Source organism: Colius striatus, chromosome 18, assembly GCF_028858725.1.
Source record: "Colius striatus isolate bColStr4 chromosome 18, bColStr4.1.hap1, whole genome shotgun sequence".
Classification (NCBI taxonomy): Eukaryota; Metazoa; Chordata; class Aves; order Coliiformes; family Coliidae; genus Colius; species Colius striatus.
The window spans coordinates 8,048,280-8,067,412 of record NC_084776.1 but is presented as its reverse complement, the minus strand read 5'-3'; positions in this window follow the sequence as shown (position 1 = coordinate 8,067,412).

Sequence of the window (19,133 nt, the reverse complement as noted above, 5' to 3'; positions counted from 1 at the left end):
TTACAAAATATTTGTTGCACTGCTCTGAGTGCACACAGGGGCCCCACGGTGGTTCCCTGCCTGGTTCCTCATGTGGGTATTTGTGATCAGACTTCATTCGTTGCTCGCCGCAGACCTTCCGGAGGAGCTGAGGCCGTTTGCTGCCTCCCTGCACCAAGCTGGTGAGGAGAATTGTCAGCAAAACCCCAAACAGGCCTAAAGACAGGCAAAGGGAATTGTTTCCTGTTTTGAACTGCTAATTGCAGAAGGGGATGAAGTCATGCTCAGACCACAGAGGGAGGGGAAGGAGATGGCAGATAAACAGGGCTCTGAGCTCCTGCACTGCATCAGGTGGTGCAAACAGATGTGCTGGGGCTGCTGCAGAGCCCGTCCTCCCCCTCCCAGGCTGTCTCCCCCTGCCTTTCCTGCTCTCACCAACCCAGCCCACTTCTGTGCCACCTTTTAAAAGCAGCTCTTGCTCACTCTCAACAAATCTTTACTGCACACATCAGTAATATCAAATTAATTCAATTGAATTAATAACAGTAATTAATTCATGCATATTAGCATAACACCATGCATCATAGATGGAGGCTAATAAATGCAATACTGATTTTCTTAATCGACTTCTTCAGCTGCCATGTGTCTTAGTCAAAGGGAAGCTGTGGGGTCTTCCCCTCTTTTCCAAATGCAGCCAAGAAAAAAACAATCCAACCAACCACCTGAGAGACTCAAAGGTATTTCTGATTCAGACTGTACTTCAGCAACAACACCACGCACAGGCTTTGCACTCTCAATTCCCTGTGACCCAACCAGGGCACAGGTTTTGGCCTGGGGATATTTAAAGGTCACCCTGCAAGTGTCCCTGTGCAAGGCTGTCTAACAGAGACATCCTAAAATCAAGGAAAGGAGCACTGCTGGCCAACGACCACTGTAATAATCATATATCTGGCTATTATTTTTTCGCCCTCATACATGGTTATTAAGAGATGATGCAGGTCTTAAAGCTAGAACCTTTTGAACTGGGAAAATTATATGTGACACTTTACATACGGATTGGATAATTAATGTATGTCCTGATTTCTTCCACCGTAACATAAAAAGGGTGAGAGCAGTGCTATAATTCCAGATAATTAAAGACCAATCGAGTTACAGTAGCTTCCAGTGCAGTGGGAGTGCTGCCCGCTGTCATTAGTGCCAGAGAAGCCCTCACCTCACTGCTGGCTCTGCTCTGCTCCCCAGGGGCCATCCAGTGCCATGCCCGTGGCACCCGCCGTCCTTGGCCACTGCCACCAAATCCTGTAATTTGAAGATACTGAGGGGACAGCAGGACCCTGAACTCCCAAAAGCCAAACTGCAAAACATGCTCTAAGAAACAAGCAAGCTGTTTTTGCTTCAGCAGATGAGCCCATCCCTGGGGGGTCTGGGCTGCTCGGCACAGCTGGGTGCACCGGGCTCAGACCAAGGGCAGCCGGCTGTGGAAGGCACGCCAAACCACCTTGTCACTGCTTCAAAACCTCAGATGTGCCCAGCAAACAGCTCAATGACTTCATCTCCATAGCACTTCTACTCCCAAAGGATCTAAGAGCATCAGGGACGACAAGTGCAAACCTGTGCTGGATACATGAGTCTGGCAAGGCAGAAAGGATCGGTATCATGCTAAAATGGTGTGTAAGCTCCCAAAAAAGAGATCAGCAGGCAGGGCTGCAGGGCAGGACCATGCTGCCCTGGCAGAGCAGCTTGCAGGGCCTGGGTCTGGCAGAGGATGAGTGTCACCTGTGTCCCATGGGTGGAACTGCCAGGCCTTGTGCATCGGGGCTTGCACAGAAGAGTGTGAGTGTGTCTGTAGGTATTAGAGATGCAGCAGAACATGACAGATTCCTATCTGCAACAGTATGTGTCTCATGCTTGCACGGAGCCAGATTTGCATTAAGCCCAAACTAGTTTTTTCCAGCGAGGCAGGCGAGATGTGCTCATTTAATGTACAGAAAATACATGTTGGTGCATGGGCACAGAGCATCTTTCGAAATCCCTGCAGGACCTCCCTGCCTGCTGTGATCAAACATTAAAATCTAGAGCTGTCACTAAGCAAAACAAACACAAACTGTCTGTGCTTTCATCTTCACAGCATCCTGCAACGTGCCCCACAGCCGCGCTCCCGCCGCCCCTGCCGGCTCCCTGCGTGCCCACTGCTGCTCTGTGCCAGGCGGGGAGGGGACACAATGGCAGCACCCAAGACACAGCGTGATGTTCAATGCACCCCTCACAACCAGGTGGTTCTCACATTAATCTTTTAGCAGGAAGGTGCTGGTCTAGTTTTAGCTTGGTGCAGCCTGGCTAGGTGCAATCCCCACTGCCTGTTTGCCCCCAGAGTGGGCAAACTAAGCAACTGACTGCCACAGCCAGGCAGGCAGCCTCAGGTGAGCGATGCAGGTCACTGGGCAGTGTCCTCCTTCACTTGTCTCATCTGTGTGTGTCAAACCTCCCTTTTCCTGTGCAGCTGAGCTCTGTTCCCAGAATAAAACAAACCAAAACCACCTCAACTGCAGAACTCTCAGAGAGGCTCCTCTCATTTATTGTGGCTTGAACACAAACTCACTCGGGAGAGAAAAGCACTGGCTGCAGGTGAAGAATTTCCTCTTTCGGGTTCCTCGCTCGATCTCACTGTGTCACCTTCTGCAGCTTTTGTTTACTGCGCAGCTGCTGCTCCAGCACATCACTCACTGTGTCTTAAGCACTCACTGTCCTCCCTGCTCCTCAATGTCCAGACAATTATGTATTTAAAACAGTAACAGCAATAAGCAAGACATGTTACTGCTTCTCCTCCTGCAGGAGCTCCTGAGGCTGTGAAAGTCTCCAACGGCTGACCACAAGCCTGAGAAATGCTTGCCTTCAGCAATGCACTTTCTTGCACCACCTTTGAAATATGTATGCACATGTTATGCAGTGTGGATACATATCAATGCCATATCCACCTTTGCATATTAAATCATCACCACATCTTCTCTGGCAGTAAAATATGCAGAGCATATGCTAAAGACAGCATCTTCCCTGCCTAACCAGAGCAACCCTCCCCCTGCACACTCTCCCCAGCATGGGATGCCAAGCCCAGGTATTTCAGCCCCTCTACTTTGTTCTTCTAGAAGAGGGTTTGGGGTTTTTTTTTTCCCTTCCCCCATGTTGTTTTCACTGTTTTAATGACTTCATGTTACTGCCTGCTTACAAATATATTCCAGCTAGAGCTGTACCCTAACTTCTCTCCCCCATCAGAGGGAAGACAAATAAGAGAGTCTCTGAGAAAGGCACCTGAAATAACAAGCCAGCAGGAGCACGGGATTGCCTTCCCCATACTTCCCCTCTCTCATTACACAAACCTGCAGTGGCAATCAGGGATTTCAGATGATGCTCAAGCCCTGCCATTACTGCTGCCCCATCTTGGATCTTTACACCTGAACAGTCAAACCTGGCTGACATAAGATTTGAGTCACAAAAAAAGGGAATGAGAGATTTCTGATGAAGCGTGAGAATCTTTGCTTTGATGATTGCTAGGATAAAAGCCAGGAATAAGAACAATCTGTTTTGTGGCATAAGCCAGGTACTAGGTGCTAGGGTTAGGCAGAAACCTCTTGTTGTCAAGATCTCCTCCTTAGAAGGAGCACTGGTCCTGCTCTTGGCATCTGCACATTAATGGTAGAGACCCCAGAGCCTCCTCCACTCTGGGCCTTCCCACTCAGCAAATTTAATAGAAATGGTAGAATTCACAAGGGGGTCAGACATGTGCAAAACATGTGCCTGCCTCCCTCTTGGGAGTATCAGAAGTGGTTTGCCTGAAATAATCCCTTGGGCATCTAAACGCTCACACGTAGGGTGTCAGACCTAAAAGCAGGAAATGTGCACACACCATGGAAGCAAATGGGGCATGAGATGGTTGGTCTAATGTTACAGATGTAGTAAGCCAAATTATTGTCAATAATAATTACTATAAAATCCCAGCCACCCAAACCCAGGAATCCCTCAATCCATGTCCCACCAGTCCCTGAGGACAGACAGCAAGCTGTCGTGTCTCTGGTCACACCAAAGCTCTCCCAGGTCATGGAGCAGCAGTGGAGATGGACTGCACTGCACCATACACATCTCTGCAAAGCCTCCTTTACTTCCCTTCATGGCAAACTAGGCCAGGTTTTCACATTCTCCTGTCACAGCAGCAATACTTTGCCATCACACTGCCGAGCTGGCTAATTATCATCCCATGTGCTTTCTCATCTGCTAATTCTCCTCTACCTGTAGGCTTCTGTGTGTCTCAGGCATTTCTCTTCCAGACTAACTTGCTCTCTCTCCTCCTCCCCCCACTTTTCGCTCACCCTAATTTTGCAGATTTCAGAAAAGAAGTGAGAAAAGCTGTCACTGTTAAAGGGAGCTCTAATAGAGCAAGAGAACAGCACAAGCCCTTTTGTTTCTTCACAAGATGTCAAAAGAAGGAGGATTAGCGAGAAGCATTTTCTCCTCAGCTCCCATGTGGCTGCTTTCTTCCACACCCTCTCACCTTTCCATTCCCTCCACCCCCCAGGGACCTCCAGACCAGACCTCTGGGGACACCTTGAAGCTGCTCCATCACCCAGCTCTGGGAGGAGAGGAGAGGAGGGCGAGAGTTGTGCTGCATAAACCCTCATCCTCTGCTACTAATATTCTCCCTAAATTAAAAGCAGGCTGTGATATATGAGCTGAGGTGCTGTCCAGTGCCAGAGTCTCTCGCTCATGGGCTGTCACCACTGTAATTTTCTAGGAGCAGAGGGACCAGGCTGGTTACATCATTGGGCTCATTTCCACCCACAACCACCTGCCTGCCTCAGGTAAAGAAATGCTTGACCCCTTTCACCCAGAGAGAACATTGGCCTGTGCCAGATTAACAAATCCATCAGCACAGGTTAACAGCAGGAGGAGCACCTTCACTCCTGTACTTCTCTAGAAAGCAAAGTTCTATTAAAGTCTTGCAAGAGGTCAACTAAAGCTCAGCACAGCTTCAAGCATGAAGTGAGTGCCAGGTCTCCAATGGCACTGTGTCCCCCACACAAACTACAAGAAGAAATAAGATTTCCCTGACATCCTCCTAAGTGCATCATTCTTCAGCACTGGCACAAGTCAGGGCAGGCCAGCACATTCTCAATGCTGTTCATCAAGCCAGGAGCACACACGGTACCAAGATGAAACCCGTCCTGACAGGTCACTCTGAGCCACCTCTCCCCAGTGGGAGATGGTGTCCCTGAACCTTGGCGTTGTTAATGTACTCTTGGCAGATGATGGTGATGGTAAGCTGAACCAAGGCAAGGGAAAATGCAATTAGGCACATTCTAAAGCCAAGATGATGCCACCTTTCTGGTTGCTGGACTGCACCACAAGCAGCTAATTAGGGTACACTGTACTTGAGTGTAGCAACAGTGTACCCACAGCTAACTTCTGGCCCCAACAGGGCAACCATCAGCTAAACCTGTGCTCCTGACAAAGAGCTTCAGAACACTAAAACTGGAGACAGAGATGGGAAACAAACACTTCAGCACACTGCTCCCAGGAGGAGATGGGCCAACTGCATATGTCTGTCTCTCTTTACAGGGGAACAAATTAACAGGAACAGAAAACACAAGTAATTGAAAATGGCAAGTCTATGCCAGCGTGACCAATGATCTTCATCTCCTGTGACACCACGAGGATGGTCTCCATGCAGAGGGCTGTCCTGTGGCACAGACTCAGCTACAAGAGTGGCAATTTCATCTGCCCAGAGCGTCATTTGCACAACCAGGATCTTCTCTGCTGCAGCAGCAGCTCACGACCCACAGTATGCAAAGATGCAACATGCAAACCCATGGTGGGTTCCTTCCTTCTTTCTGCCTGTTGCTGTAGCTCTCTTTGGCCACATTCACCTGCCCTCTGCCCCACAAGGTCTGTGCATCTGCTTTTTGCCCATTTCATGGGGAAGGGGTTTTTTCATTAGCACTTGCATTCCTGTCCGCTTTCAGGATGAATCATTGCTGTTTTAAGCACACAGCAAAGATTTATGCAGTAATAGATGTGGGGAATAGCCGTGGCTCCAGGGTCTCAGAACAATAATACATAATTCAGAAATTAATACAGGGTAGCAAAGACAATGGGATTTGAAATGAACATTATCGGCCAAAGGAAAAGGAAAACTCCACAGGCTCATCATGTGCAGATGCTTCCACTATCCACACACCCAATTATAACTTTAGCTCTTACAAAGGGAACTGACTTAAACCATTAAATCTTTATTATTTTTTTCCCTGTGGTGGGAGGGGGAGTGGGAGTGCAGATTCCTTAAAGATAGAGAGTTTAAATTAAGCTTTAAAACTGTGACTGAGCAAGATTTAATACTGACAATTAGCCTGGACAAACAGTTAATCGTCCTGCAGGCATAATTTATATATTCTCTGTGCAACAGGGAGAGAATGTCAGCACATTGCACTGCAAATTAGTGCAATAAAAGAATCTCATAACCTCTAACAGCTCGGCTGTCTGACAAAGAAAGATCATTCCTCCACTCCTCATGCTGTTGCCTAGCCACACTCCCATCACCCTGGGCTGCTGCTCTTGCCTATTAGACTATTTCCCAACAACGTCCTGCTGCCTGGACCTTTCTGCCAGCCACACCACCAGTGAAAGGCTTTGCCAGATCCCTTGGGATGAGCCAAGTTGGATGTCTGGTGAGAAAAGGTAAAAGAAAAAGACAGCGTTGCTAAAAATGGATCATTCCAGTCCTGAAATAGCAAAGCAGTTAAATGCAAGCCCGAGGGTAAGGATGGGCCTGAGTGGCAGCTTGGGCTTGGCTGAGCAGGACCAGGCACCAGCTTTTCTAGCTGGGCATTAGCAAGCTCAAGCAGGAGCCAGGGTGGTGGTAAGGAGGCTTGTGTTCTTCCAAGTCAGATATTTCAGATAACACATACAATCAAGGCCAATGAACAGTATCATTTCTTTCTTTCCTGGTGTTTGAAGAACATTGCCAGTGCTTGTGTGTCTAGGCCAAATTCCATGGTGAGTAATAAGAATACTTCCTGATGATCTATCTGAATAGTCTTATTTGGTTAAGACACATGGACTGGAACGCTTTTTAGTAGATCATGGCTTTCTCTCATCCTTTATATTCCCATGCTAAATCTCCCTTAGAGAAAGTGAGATATGGACTCAATTTTCCATGTAGGTCCAGTGGCCATCTCTACAACCCATAAGTCACATCATAACAGAAGGAAAGTAGGAAAAGACAATGAAGAAGAAAAAGCAAAAAACCTTTTAACAATATAGCCCATATCCAATATTATTATTTCAAGACTATTATTTCAGTGGAGGCTTTCATAATGACTTACTGACCTAAACTATTCAACACCATCCCTGTGTCTACAGCAGAACAGATGAAGTACTCCAGAAATAGCTATGATTCAGTCATACATATATTATACACTCTGCAAATTTGTTGAGGAACTTTTATAAGAGGGCTATAGAAAATTAAATTAATTATTAATAAAAATCAGCAATATCTTTTCCCTCATCTCATACTAATACCATACAGGTGGCCTGTGCTGCTCTTTTCTTCTATACAAAATCTTTTCCTTGTTAAAATGCTTTGCCTTTCTGTGCTAAAGGAGCCTGTGGGAGGCTGCTGTATGCAAAGAATTTGTTTTAAGAAAGGCAGAACGTTAGATCCCTCAAAATTAGTTACTAACCAGTGGGAGACATTGAGATATTGGCAAAAAAAAAGGAGAAAGAAATCTGTCTTATTCAAGTATATCCTTATTTCCTGTGAAATTAAATTTGCATTTCTTTTGGGGTGGAAGAGAAAGGAAGTGGGGAATTAAAGTCCAGAGAAAGCTAGTGCAGGGATAAAATATAAAACTCTACTGGGACTTCCAGATCTTAGGCACAGCAGGAAACTCAATACAGATTTACTTAAAATAGGTTAACAAGGCAGTTTGCCATCATCTTCTTTTAGCACTAGAGGACTCTGCTTTCGAAGGACACAATTAAAGGAAAGTAGGAAGAATCAGGACTCAGCAGCACGTTTCCAGCGCCAGCACTCTGCACAAATAACGTCCTTCTGCTTCATTTCAGCTATCCAAAAAGTAGAGGTAACGGATCAAGTGGGGCAAACTGGCACAGGCCTGTGCTCTGCACTGAAGATATGCTCCAGTATCTACTTGCATTCTAAAGGCCTAAGGGTGATAATATGGGAACCACCTGATTCGCTTCCAGAAAGCTAGCATGCAAATACAGACCACAGCCTTCATCACAGGCTTCAGATCCAGTCTGATTTCACATCCCTCTGTTCCCTTTGAGTATAGCCACCAGTGATGAGCAGCTAAAACACCAAGAGCACCAGCTGAACACCAAAATCCTTCCAGAGAAGGCTTTCAGAAATGGAAATGGCCCAGACCCATTGCCTGGCATCAGGATGCATTAGAAGAAAGAAGCCAGATACACGATGGCTTCCTGAGGATTTATGCTCTATAACGTGCTATTCTGTGCAAGACAATGTGTTTGCATAAAATGCTGAAAACACACCAGGTTTCCAATGCCATTTCTCTAAAGATAGCAATAGCTCACTCCAAAGCAGATACACACATTGCTAAATGCACACGTGTGCACATGTGTCAGCTCAACTGTGTGTGCATTAAGGACAAGACAAAATGCATTTCTTAATATGGAATTGGAACAAAGCTTAGGTGCAGAAAAAACCACCCCAAACACACAAACCACTTCTTGAGCAGTTATTACTATTTCTTAGCGTCACGGTGAGTTTTCTTTTTTAATGCAACCAAAATCCTGGTATTGCTGTAAGCTTGACCCAAGGCACTTACATTAAGCCCCTGTGCTGAGAACTTGTTGATGCTAATGTGAAAAAAAAGCAATTTTGTTTGCATTTGTTCAAATCTTTGACCTCCCTGCAAATTAAAGAACCAGCTATTTTTCAGGATATATTACATGGCTTTGCAAGGTCACTCGTTTCATCCCTCAGCTCAGCCAGAGGCCTCACTGGTATCACAGTTTACTCCATAGGTAGGGCAGGCTTAATCCTACAGTTGTTCTGCCAGGGCAGGCAGAGCCCTGCACAGCAGCCTCAGCTGCATCACTGCCTTCTCCTTGCTAGGACACGCTGGGAAAGCAAGCGAGGCTCAAAAGCAGCCTCAATGTCCTGCAGTGAGGGGAATACAGAAGGAGCTGGAGTGGCTCAGTAGCTCCACCACCAAAGCATGGGAGGGAGCAGCCAAGTGAGTGGATGTCCAGCAGTGAGAACTGCCCTGCTGTTCCCTCAGCCCTCTTGCTGCCATCCCATTTCATCCATGTGGACTGTTCCCATCCCTGGATGGCAGGACTTGGGCTACAGGGAAAAGGACTAGGGCATGAGGCAAACCGTGAGAGTAAATGCTGATGTGGGTGAGGGTATGGACAGCTTGTACAAAGATGGAGCTTCTCTAACACCCACCCAGCAGAGAATTGTACTTGTTGCCAAGGGCAAAACTGTCACCTTCACGTGGAGCCAGTACAATATGACCAAGTCCAAGACATTACAGAAGAGTTTCCTAACCCATGGTTCATGAACCACTGGCTGCCTGTAAAATCCCAGCAAACATCCCATGCAACCATACCACCTTCATTTGAAAAGGCTGGATGGGGCATTGTGCAAAATGCAGAGCCCCCAGGCCACAGTGTATTATGGATTTGTTTGCTCATGGCCCAGGCTCTGAGCACAGCCAACACAGCTGCCTGTGCAACCGACTGGCCGAGCTGAGGTCAGGAACTGACCTGGAGAAATGCCAATGCTGAAGCCCACACAGCTGAGTCTGTGACAGCCTTGAGTTCAGAGTATAACCCAGAGCATAACCTCACATGTGGGACTGCAGCATCCTTTTTGCTAAAAATAAACAGTTCTGGTACATCAACAAAACTCCATAACCCCACACCAACAACTCTGCAGCAACCGCCAGTGTCTGAGAGATCAGCTCTGCTGAGCCCCACAAGCTCACTTACACTGCAGAACAAGCAAAATTAGGGAGTTTTTGTAAGGAAAACAATCACTGAAAAATATTACTGACAAATTTCCTGTGGAAATGATGGCAATTTGTACAGCCTTCTGTTCAAGAACAGCCCAAAATGCCTGTGCAACTTGTATTTCATTTTCTTATATTTTATAATTGTGCATTAGTCTCTCTATTGTGACTGGGATTAACTTCTTCAAACAGGAGGTGAAATGCTCATTTGTTTACTTGTTGTTAAAAGTAAACTTTAAAGTAAACCTTCTAAATCCTGATCAAAACATCCTGTTGTCTTCTGTAGACAATAATGCCTTCTCATGATCATAGCATTGCTATGATTGGAAAAGACCTTTAAGATCATTCCAGTCCAACCACTCACATCGCACTGCCAAGCCCATCACTAAGCTAAACCATATCCCTCACTACTTCATCTACATGTCTTAATCTCTCCAGGGATGGGGACTCCACCAGTGCTTAATAACCCTCTTGGTGTAAAAATTTTTCCTAATGTCCAATCTAAACCTCTCCTGGTGCAACTGAAACCCATTTCCTCGTGTTCTAGCATTGTTACTGGGGAGATGGGATCGACCTCCACCTCACTACAACTCTTCCAGTCTGATATGTCACAAAGTAAAATAGATATGGGAGAGATATACATAGGTATGGGAGATATATATACTAAAAGCATAAGGCAACCAAAGTGAGTATTTAGAACTCAAAAATGTTATTTTCAGGTTTGAAACAAGTTTTAGCAGAATTGAAGGCTTCTGAGGAATTTTGGGGGGAAAAAAAAGAATAAGGTTTTGATGAATAAATGAATGAACATAGTTACATTTGCCAAAGTGAAATCTCAGAAGCCACCTGAGATTTATGTGAAAAACCAAACTTTTTCCACAGTAGTTTTGCAACAGCCGACTGCCACTTCTGGCAAAGACCAAGGCTAGCATCACATAGTTAAAAGTACTTGATTATCACCTGCCAACAAGCAAATTGAAGGCCTGGCAAGGACAGACTCCTACCAGGATGGATGCCGTGTTGCTAATTAAGTCCAGAAGCACAGCCTGGATGTGCAAAGTGGCTTTCTCAGAGGAAGTGTCTTTCACACCTAGTCACTGTGCATTATAAATTTGTTCCAACAAAATTATCCCTTAATCATCCATTTTGTTGAACAAGGTTTCATATTAGTCATCCCCAAAATAGAAGTCAGTGAATGGTCTTTATCCACTTAACAGGGGTAGTAATCCTTTTATTCCAACAGGTACAGTCTATAGCCCACTTATATACATTACAGTGCTAAAAGCATCATCCTCAGTTCTAACTTCCAGTGTTGGTTTAACAAGTTCCAGAAAAAGCAAATGACTTTTTTAGAGAACCTGGGCTGTTTTAACCACCTTTGCTTTCCTTATTGTTTATTGCAACTCTCTACAAATTTAAAACCAAGATTTGTTGTACAAACACACTTCCTATCCTTGATACTTGCTGTTAGTTTATTGTGAAGTATTGCACACAAACAGAGAAGATGCTCTTCAGTGGTCCCAAACTGTGACACCAGAACTCAGAAGGTGGCAATTTCTTCATTAACCAATCAGGTATATTCTGAAAGGTTTTGATTTGGCTGTGACAAAGCATTTGTACCTGTTTTAGGGCAGGGTTTTTATTTTGTTCACAAGACTATTGATCTTTTGAGGGGAATGGAGGGATGAGAGCATATACACATTAACAACATGGAATTTGTAAGAAGATAGAACAGAGGAGGGGGATATAGGTCACATTTTTAGGCTTACTAACATTAAAGATGCCCCTTTAAGGACTTAGTGCTAATGAGCCAGCAAATGATTGCAAAGGAGTCAAAACTAGCCTTCTGGTGCTGCAGATCCAGAGAACCAATCTGGAGGTGCCCAAGTGGAAAATGATGTGGTTTGTTGAGGTCAGGATTTCAGGTCAGTGTTTGCAAGGGCTGCCTGCAACTGCCGGGACTGCCTACAAATATATCATGGCTGAAGTCACTCACAGAAAGCGGGTGCGACCTTTGCAAAGATTAGAGAGCAGCTGCAGTGGCAAGGAAATAGGCTGGGAACAGCAGTGAAGTTTGTACAGGGCTCCGTTGGCATGGCAGAGTCCTCCCAGCCAACATTAACCTGCCCAAGTTCAAGGTGGAGTAGACATTGTCCACCCTGAAAGGTTGTTACCCCCACAGGTAAACCAGCAATACAGAGGGAGAGGGGGGGAAATGAGATCTTGTGTGCACAAGCCTTTTCTCAGTGAGCATCTGTAAAGGGAGAGCTGGGAACAGAACCTCCTGCTAAAATAAAGGCACTGGAGGCAGCATTGCTTTGCAAGCTCCACTCTGATTTGCTTCTCATTAGAGCACATACATCTCAGTGTTTTTACTCATTAGTGTTTTACACCCCTCTGAAAATCTATATTTTGTGCTGGCTGCCTCAGTATTTAGTCTCTTACATTTCCCAGCCTGAGTTTTCTGCCTGTTTCCTATCTTGTTGATTCTCTTCTCTGTTTTCCCATCTGCCCTGGTTTATGAAGCACCTCTGAATCTCGCCAAACCTGCCAGGAAGGTGACTGGCAGAAATAGGGCTGCAGTTAACAGCAAGGCAACTCAATGAATGGCATAAGGAAGGAAACTACTCACTTCATCTCAGCTGCAGAATCAGTGCCTGCAAATTGAGACCTTCTCCAATCAGGACAGGAGCAGTTCTCCAGAGTTTCCCCAACACATATGTATAAGTCCCTTAGAAAAATAGGAGGAAGGAGAAACTCCTCTGTTCCCAAGCACAGAAGGCCACTGAACATTTGCATTATTTCTCGTAACAAGAGAAGGGGGAAAAGTTACAATGGAAACTGAGATACAATTAATTACCTGTTAACTGAAAATGAAAGACCTTCTGCTCCTAATATCTAACCTAGTTTAATTATAGGTGTCTGGAGCCGAGGAGAGTACGTGTTCACATGTGTGGTAGGAGGTGGTAATAGGCAGCTCACTCCCCCCACTGTAAGCCTGCCTCCAACCCCTCACTGTACCTGTTTCTGATATGTGCAATAAACATGAAGAAGGGCTTTGGATCACAAAGAGAGACCTCCCCCCCACCTTGTAATTACCAAATTAACACATTCTAATGGGTGAAGTACTCTAGCAGCAGACTATGATTAATGCACAAGTCCAATTAGCTGCAGATTCTTTCCCTCTAATTTTAGCCCACTTAAATAGCATGAGACAATCTGCAATGTCTCTGGGGTGAACCTCCCCTCTACAAAAGCTCCCTCCTCTGCCATTTAATGAAATCTCTGGTGCTTAATGTGAGAGGCAGCTCAACTCTGCCACTCTGCTGGAAACCTTGTTCTGGCGCAGCAATGGCATGGCTGAGGCACAGGCAGGGGAAAGCTGTCTCTGCTGAAGCCAAAAAGAATACCTCACTTCAAAAACATCAGCTGATCGCAGCTTAGCTGCTGTCACACCAGGTGGAGAGGCGTGGATAGCTATAGAAAGATCACATGTAAGCTCCCTAAGAATGCTGCTGGTGTCCTCAAACCTCACACCCACAAGGAGCCTCACTGGCAGCAACCCAAAAATGATTGCTCAGTCACAAGGGTTCCCAATCTGGCCCCTGTTTAAACAGAAGTCCATTACTGTAACAGTTCTATAGATACATCAATTGTTAAAGCACTCATTTCTTTAACAAAAATGCTGGCTTTTCCCTTGAAATAAAAGAAGAACAAATACCTCAGAAATGCCCTTTGTTGAGCCTTGTTTTCAGTCTAAGAGGAGTTTCCAATTAGCTCCACAGTAATTTCACTAGTTTAATAGTGAGCAAACCCAAGGACTGAGGAAGAGGAGAAGGCAAACCAACATAAAGCTCAAAATATTGAGAGTGGCCTGACTCAGCCTAGGAAGGTAAAGGAAAAATGGTTGTTTGTGCACAAGCTGAGAAAAGCTCAACCCAACACTGGACAACAAACCTGCCATTTAATAAGAGCCTTTGCCTAAGAGGGAAGCTGTAGGAAGGTGGGACACTGGTGTGCCCTCACCGCTGGCATCAGAATACAGCCCTCTGCAAGAGCACAGTCCCAGAGGGACATCCACAGGAACCCTGGGCAGAAGGCAGTATATGCTCCTGAGGGGAACAGTCCAAGCTTGGAAAGGATGCTGTATCTCCCTTGTCCAGGGAAGCACAAATGTCAGCTGCTGCTAAAAATCTAGCAAACTGCTACAGGCATGTTCACCTGCAAACTAGTTGCACTGTAGGAAAAATAAGAGGAAGCAAAGGTTGCAAGAAGTCAAGTGGGTGCACCCTCCTCTCTAGCAGAGTACCAAAAAGCAAGCCAGTAAAAGGACAAACTCAAAAGTATCTTTCTAGACACAGACTCTCCAGCAAGTGGTATTTGGTATTACAGTAATGCCCAGGGACTATATGCCTCCTAAGGTGTACACCCACTGTCTCCTCCTTCCCTTCAGGTGTCCCCTTGGACAGCCCAGCATTGAAGTGGCACCTCATTGTGAGCAGGCAGGACCATACAGAGCTTAGGGGTGAACTAGCTGCTTCTCCTAAGCCATTATTAGACACAGCCAAGGCTCTGATAGCTGGGGAAGGCCAGTCCCTGTGCACAAAGCAATGGCACAAAGTTTCTGAGCTATTTGCAGTATCCTCCAGCTTCTCATATTCATTCTCTCTCCCAACTTACATACCTCATCAGGTTATGAACAGCAGAGCAACCAGGTTTCTGGATGGGTAACAGCCATGTGAACATTGTGCTCATGCTCCCCAGTTGTTTGGGGATTTTGCACAAAGTTCTCCAATGGCAAAACTTAAGTGTGAGAGAACAAATCAAAATTCCCACCAAGTGTATAGGGCACTCAGACATGGGAGTGCCTCTGACCTGAGGGATCCACAACATTTTAAGCTGATTTATAAACTTCACTCACACTGTTAGGGAAAGGAAGACAGCATCTCTGTAGAAGGAAAGTGTGAGCACGGGCTGGTGACATGTGACAAGGTGCCAGAGCAAGTTTGGCATAAAGAGCAATTCCCTCAATTGCACTGCTGATGCCCTCTCCACCCAGCCTAGGATCAAACTCTCTTGCCACCACCAACAGACACATCAGTCTTTCCTGCATCAAGATAGCCTCCTATTTTTATTAACGAAGTGTGCTAAAAGCAGTGGCAGCAGGTTCCTCACTGAGGCACTCCCAGCATTGCTCTTTTTTGCCATTGCTTGCTTATCATAAGTTGTAAAGAAATTTAGTAAAGCTTTCTATGCAGATGAAGTTGTGTACAAAATATTAATGCTGCTTATCCCTAAACTGGCATTTCTTTGAAGACTTCTAATAAAGCCCAGTTCCTCCAGAGCCTTAATCATGACAAACGTCAATAAATGTTATGAGTCCCTGAGGCTGAATTCTAAAGGAGCATTAAAGATTAAAGAATGCACAGGTCAATTACTGAAACAAGCAAATGACTTTAGGAGTAATTACATATAATTTTGCCTTGTTTATTTTGCATTAGTTATAAGTGTCCATAATCCTGTGTCCCCCCCCCAGGGTCTCTTATGGTTTGGGTTGAAAAATTTCTTCATCTCTCATTTGATATCAAGTGTAGTTGCTTGGGCCAAAAAATGACTTCCAAAAACAGTATTCTGGTGCCATATATATACACTTATACACAGATACAGTTCATCTATTCAGCATGTGTGTGCCTGTCTCTCCAAAGCCCTCCAGAACTGTGTTGTCTCTGGATCTCTATGGGCACAGCCTACTTAGCTGCTGTAAGGCAAATGGTTCTCCATTTCAATAGCTGCATAAATAGTTAAAACTACTAAGTGGCATTTAAAAATCTGTATTATTCATACATGAAGCACTGGCACCTCCAGGTAAAACAGGGTGATGAGACAGAACAAAAAGCCTAAGCTGCTGCTCTTCTCTCAGCTCGTCCATCACCCCCGGCTCAGCGTGCACACACATCGCACTGCACTGTTTTAACGTTAGCTGAAGTTTTATTGCACTGAGACCCCATGGCTCATGAGGAAAACCTTCCCCTAACCATGCCACAGCTTGCCATCACATCTATTAATACTTGCTCAGGTAATAACCATTGGCCCAGGTTAACTCAACTCCCAGAGCAGGTGGCATGGCCAGAATCACAGAATGGTAGGGGTTGGAAGGGACCTTTAGAGATCATCTAGTCCAAGCCCTCTGCTAAAGCAGGTCCACCTAGATCACACAGGAATGCTTCCAGGTGACTTTTGAAGATCTCCAGAGAAGGAGCCTCCACATCTTCCCTGGGCAGCCTGGGCCAGGGCTCCAGCACCCTCACAGTAAAATGGGTTTTTCTCACATTTAAACCTTTTATGTTCCAGCTTCTTTCCATTGCCCCTTGTCCTATCACTAGATACAACAGAAAACAAAGTGATGCCCCAGCCTCCTGATGTCAAGAAGTCAGACTGGCCTCTTGAAGGCCCAGCAGTGCTGGCGAGGGAAGGCAACCAGAGGGAGAGGAGAAGTGCTTGTAGAGGGCTTTCACCCACTTGTCATTTATTTTGTGTTCTCAGATTGCACTAGATTAGCAGACATATTTACATAGCTCTTATGAAGTACATTTGATGTTCAGGGCAGACTCAGCATCTCTCATGTGGCTGTTCTCCCTCTAATAGCATTTTATAGTGTGCCTGCTTATAACAAGGGTAATAAAATAAATTTTGGAGGGGAGGCTGAGGAACACATTATGCAGGAATCTGGACCTCTCTGCAGCCAGCAGGAAGAGGAAGCTCAGTAATGGACATGTCATAATCTTTCTGTGCCAGTTAATATACGTCCAGCATTCCCCTGATGTTTTATTGCACTCTACACATTCAGCAGAAGCCCATTTCTTTTAAGTGATTTTGATAAGCTGATTGATGCAGTCCCTGTTTTTCTCATATGTGTGTGTTTGTAAGAACCCGTCTGCCTGATGCCATGGGCTTCTATCTAATAAAGGACCTATAATGTACTTATTTTCCTCGACCATGACTTTCCTCCACTTTCCCCTGCAATTTACTACTTTAGAGAAATTTAATCTGCTGCTGAAATTCACTGTATTATTAATGGAGAGGCAGTGCACAGCCTCACTGTAATTAAACTACGCACCAAGGAAAAAAATCTCAACCCACTCAGTGTTCAAATAGCATCAAGGGTTCCACTGAAACTATTTGGAGCCAGGCAGAAAAGCTTTCTCAGTTACTGAGCTGTTTGCTGGTTGTTGCATTGCTGAGATGACATGCAGTAGCTTCCAGGGGATTAAACAAGAGTCCTTCCTTGCAGGTGTCACACATGCAAATACTGGGATGAGAGAGGGACAGGATCCCTCTTTTTGATTAACAAAACACCTGAGCCCTTGGGATATACAAAGTTTTTGAAAGGGCTGCCACAGAAGGCTGTGGAGGCCAGAAGAATGGTATCAATGGGCAAACTCATACTGGTGACTTGGATGATCCTGATGCAATCACTGCTGTAGGAAACAAGCTGGTGGCAGAACAGACAAGGACAGAAGCACTCTGCTTTGCTGGTACCAGCACCTCCTGATACAAGGCACGTACCAATGGCTACAGGGACATCCAGAATCACTTTTCCAGGTTTGCTCTTAGCCCAAGGACAGGAATAATAGTCATTGCGTCTGCCCAGAGATGCTGAGGCTTGAGAGTCCAACCCAGCATAACACCAAGGCACAAACTACCCCTTTAGCAGGCAAAGACTATCTGTTAGACTCCAGCCTAACACACGGGGGAACTTCACCTTTATATCAGGTTCCAATGCAGCACAGGGCAATGCTGAGACAAAATGATGCACAAGACCAGGGAGCTCATCTAAGCTCCTCAAATCACAACAAATTCAAGAAGTGCAATAAAGCTCTCTGTCCAGCTGGTCCAGTGCCTCCAAAGTGTAACACATGGAGACCACTCATGGGTGTGACTGTGGGTCTGCCCTCCGGTGCATAGTCCCAGGCCAGGAATCACAGTCATGGGACGCAGAAGGTGGTTCACTTTTGATCCTGACACAATAGCTGCTGCTGGGATGAAAGAGGTGGGATATGATGTGCTTTCACTGGAATTGTGATTCAGGAGCCACAGAGGATCGCTAGGCCACTATTTGAAGTCCTCTCACTTTAAAGCAGACAGAGAAAACACAGCTACCAATTTTTTTTCTCTTTTTTTGGAGGGGTGGGGGAAGAATGCTCTTCTCTGTTGTCAAACCTAGATAGTAGGATTAAGCTATAAAGAGATCATTATGCACAGAATAGAGGCAAGAGAGATAGGGACAGCATTTTCTGGGAAGAACAGGAACAGCATGGAATGCAGAAAGAAAACAATGCAATGTTGTCTCCTTTCATAGGGACTCTCCTGTGTTTTTTTCACTTGGATTCTGCAGTCCCAGGTAACACACCTGTGAAAACACCAGCTGGGCAGCTAAAAGCTTCTATTTGCAATGAATATAGTGGTGGGAAAGGCTGACCAAAGAACAAAAGAAAGAAGGAGAGAAAGAAATGTTAGTAATTGCTTTTATGGAAGAGCTCCAAAGTGCTTACAAACATGCCAGTGCTGCAAACCTGCAAAACATTTTCAATTCCTAGGAAAAAAAAGGGTTCCACTCCTGCCTCATTTTATACAACTTGCTAAGCAACTTACATGCAACATAAACCAAAAGTTGGAAGGGTGAAAATACAGGGTTTTGACTAAAACTAGACTCAACTGATGAGCAAGAGACACTGATGCATTACTTTCAGGAGCACATACACCCTCATGAATACTGTTAGAACTCCAAAACTAAGTTAAAAATATGTCACAAAGCTCAGGCACACTTGGCAAGGACAAAATCTCCACTAAATTCAGCTGTTCAATGCTACTATTTCTCTGTTAAGTTTGCAAAATACATTATTTTTAAGCTATTAAAAAGCTGCAATTACACATGGGTTTCTTAAGGAAGAATAAGAGGGGCATCACTAGTGGAAGGGTCACCCCCTCCCTTGGCAAGGCTCAGGGCTCTGCTGTGTGATGTGGACAAATGGGACTTTTTCAGAGACATTCTGCCTTTTTCTATTTCATTTATTTTAAATGGGTAGAGCAAAGATTCCTGCCCCC